This window comes from Benincasa hispida, chromosome 2 (genome assembly GCF_009727055.1).
Source record: "Benincasa hispida cultivar B227 chromosome 2, ASM972705v1, whole genome shotgun sequence".
NCBI classification, from domain to species: domain Eukaryota; kingdom Viridiplantae; phylum Streptophyta; class Magnoliopsida; order Cucurbitales; family Cucurbitaceae; genus Benincasa; species Benincasa hispida.
Window position 1 is genome coordinate 37,189,418 of NC_052350.1, and position 4,121 is coordinate 37,193,538.

General features: G+C 40.7%; 1 non-coding gene across 1 annotated transcript; it reads left to right on the plus strand.

Moving 5' to 3' along the window:
- Positions 1–3,677: 3,677 nt before the first annotated feature.
- On the plus strand, positions 3,678–3,784 carry LOC120072374. Its single transcript, XR_005480438.1, has one exon. It is a non-coding gene; the product is annotated as a small nucleolar RNA R71 (small nucleolar RNA).
- Positions 3,785–4,121: the final 337 nt, after the last annotated feature.

A 4,121-nucleotide genomic window follows, 5' to 3' on the forward strand; every position in this document is an offset into this window, starting at 1 on the left:
TGCCTCACTCTTTTGCCTCTCTTTAATTTTCAGTATAGATTGGTATGTCTGCAACTCGTTGAGGAGAGTTGTAAGGTTATATTTCACTTTGTTAAGAATCACATTACTAACAAAGTGCAGGAAGCTCTCTGCCAAAGAATGCAGGATTATGCTAACCTGGCTGCCCTCATCGATGGAAGACCCATTCAACTCCGCCACATTAAAGTTGACATCATATTAAGCACATGTTAACGAATAGAGATGTATTCTTCAATTTTGGAGTTGAATATGTATTTAAGAGCCTCATGCATAAGTTGTTCAGACGGTTGTCCAAACATCCCCCGCAGGGACTCCATGATCTCACGTGCTGAGACCATAAGCTCATGTTTCTTGGCCAGGACTTTAGAAAGACTTGCCAAGATGTAGGCTCGGTCCTTCTCATTCGCCCTTATCCATCGCTCGTATGCCTCCCGAACATTTCGAGTGGTATTAGGAGCTGGAATAGAAGAACAAGCCTCCGTGAGAGCAAACATGAGATCCTCGACGATCAGGATCGTCGTGATCATGTGTTTCCATGTTGCGAAATTATCTCCAGTAAGTTTTTCAGCGCTTAGCAACGCTAATGTGGCTGTTGCCATTTTGAAAATGTTGCTGAAAATACGAACAAAACTTTATTAGATTTTGCTAATCCACTTTTAAACTGATCATTTTGCAAAACAGTTTCAAGTACCCTAAGTTATAGACTTCTATTTTGCACTGATGCCCCAGTGAGGCAGGACAAACGACACCGGTAGGGTGATCAGTTGCCCCTTTGCTGGGATGAGACATTCTTAACCATTAGAAAGAACCAACTTTTGGAATTGAACCTAACAACCACCATTTCTCGGTCTAGAATCATTAACCTTTAACTATTCCGCGTAAGTGTAACCCCTCGCTTTCGGTGCCAGAATCCCGCCCTAATGAGCTCACCATAGGGAAGAAGCAGATTAGGACAAGAGACTAAGTTACCTTATCCTCTTACAGGAGATCAAATAAAGAAATGCACAAAATTGCCATCCTTTAGGGGGACACTCCCAGGGTGCCTCGAGGCGATGTACAATAACATTATTCAACCTAACGAGGGAGACCGAGGGATATGCTATCGCACTTCCCGCACCCACTTACTATGAACACTCTCTCCATCCACTTTGGTATTGACCTACCTAAACACCATCCGTTGGGGGGGCACGCCAAAGGTGCCGCGAGGCCGAGGTTAGATCTCATGGTGTGGACTAATTAGGAGAAATGTGAAAGGTTTAAGTAAAGCATCTTATGCCCCAAGTACCTCCCACTGAATGTTCTACCTAGGGTTTCATTAACCTAGACAATCCGGCTACTGATTTTAGTCTAAGTGATCTTTATAAACTCTGCTCATAAACAACGTTTGTCTACGAAATATGAACAAGTTCATGTAGTCACATTTAAACACTTTGATGGATTGTCCTTAACTTGCATACATGCATGTATCAAATCTATCTAATTCACCTTTCCAGGTAGGTTCCTAGGTAGGGGTGTTATGTTTCCATCAACTTAAATACCCTAGCTTAGACAGAACCCGCCTTAGACAAAAGGTCCCTTATAGATAGATTTGCTACACTTTAACCTTTTATTAGCTAATTTAATCATATTAAACCGATTAAAAGATTAAAGCCTTAGGGTTACTAATCGTATTAGAACCATGATCTTAGGTCTATGTGATCCAAGTTTTAAACACTTTAAAACCATGAATCAAACCTAAGTGAGCATGCATGTCTTTCTTATTTCTTTTAGTTCTAATTTCTCTTTCACTTTTAAAAAGAAACAACTAAAACCATTGCGTACAACGAGGTGTTTATAACATTTATAAAATAAACCTATGTGTTATGCTTCATGCAATGTCCGGTCATTACTATATATAACTTTTATATAACGCGTAACAACAAGCAAACATGCTATCATTCACCCTTATACTATAACAATTATAATATAAAGATGATGCATGTCAATGCTTTTTATGCATGCATAAATATAACTCTTATATTATATGATGCATGAGCACGCTCTTACATAATTAAATCACGCTTCTCTAAATTATAACAATTACAATAAAGAGATGATGCATGACTATTGCATAACCTAAGGTGGGATTTAATATATGTGCATAACATATGACATATAAAAACATACATCACATGTAATAAATAAAGGATTAATGGACCGAGATGAGCCATTACAAAAAATCGGAATGAAAAAAAATCCTATCTATTACATTTTTCATCGAGCAAACCGGTTTATAGGCGAATCGGGTCTTGAACCGCCAGGTAGTGTCCATCGTGTAGCAAACTCCAGTAGGTAGGCGATCGTTCAGTGTGCACTAGATGATAGAAGTCTTAGTAAACGATTGCGTAGACGACGATGAGGTTGCAAAGCTTGATCGTCTATGCGATCGTGTAGCGCGACGACAGGTAAATGATTTATCGTGCATTACTAAGCGATCGTTTAGTTATTTACTAAACGATGAAGCTTGCTGACTTAAATGATCGTCTAGGCATATGCTTTAAACGATATGCGAGCATCTCATAGTCTACACGATGCGTGCAACCCGGTAAACGATTTACCTTGTGATGCTAAGCGATCGTTTAGTCAGTTACTAAGCGATGAAGCTTGCTGACCTAAACAATCGTCTAGCGTACCCACGCGTTAAGCTATACTTAGCGATCGCTGATGCTTGATTTTATGAAGTGAATTATGGATGATATGCGATGGTGAAATTGTGTTGTGCATTCAAGTTTCTCGAGCTTTTTCAAACTATTGGTCAATGGGTCTTCGGTTGTCACCGTATTCAAGATGGTCACAATGGGCTTCTCCCCTACTTCCGTAGTCATGTTTTTGCTTAGCAAGGAGATTGCTAAGCATTGTTCCTTCCTGTTACCTCTAGTATTGCGAGGGAGCTCAGTTGAGCTCGACAACGCTTTTTACGGTCTATTTTTCAGCTCGTGTGCAATTTGTCCCATTTGAATTTCGAGATTTCTAATGGATATAGCTTGATTCTGAAGCACTGATTCATTTTTCTCAATGTATTGTTTCAATAAGCTCTCTAAGGATGAAGATTGCGGTGTTTGTGAGCTGCTAGCTTGGCTATGCGATGGATTGTTGTTTTGCGGGAAAAATTCGGGTGGCCCTTCTTTTTGTGCCATAGGTTGAAAGCTTTGTCATTGATTTTTCCACGCAAAATTTGGGTGGTTTCGCCACCCTGGGTTATATGTATTGGAATAGGGATTATTTCTCATGAAGCATACCGACTGCGGGTTTGTTGGGCATTTTTCCATCGGGTGAGCATCTCCGCAAATGACACAACTTGCGGTCGTTTGAGTAATTTTGTTGACCTGCCCTTTCTTCGCTCTCGTATTATTAATTGCGATGCCTTGTATCAAACTCATCATCGCAGTCATTTGATTTTGCAGAGATGTGATGACCCCATTGTTTGTGTCATTATCTTTAATTCTTAATCTATGATCGCTTTCCCGCCAATCCTCGTGATTTTTGGAAATGCGATCAAGTATACTCTTTGCCTTCTCATATGTTTTATCGAGCAGACCACCAGCGGCTGCCGCATTGGAAGCGGTCTGCGAAGAGGATTCAATCCTTGGTAGAAAATCTCCATTTGTAAGCAGTCTGGTAAGCCATTATGTGGACAGTCGCTTACCAGCCACTTGAACCTCGCCCAGGCATTGCTGAGCGATTCTTCATCTTCCTGTTCAAAATATGTTATTAATTTCCTTCTCCTAACATTCTTGATTGGTGGGAAATACTTCTTCATAAACTTTTCCACCACCTGTTTTCACGACGTTATCTCCCCCGGTTCGAGAGAATATGGCCATTTTCTTGCTTGATCGCATAAGGAAAATGGGAATAGAGTGAGTCAAACTTCCTCGGTTGAGATATTCGGGAACACAAAAGTGTTGTAGAATTCTATGAAGATGCGGTGGTGGGCGTGCGGGTCTTCACCACGCCTTTCTCCAAAATGCCTAGCAGCCTGGATCATCTGCAACATTACCGGCTTCATTTAAAACCTCGATCCACCTAACGCCGACCTCATGATTCCTGGAGAGAAATCATAGATG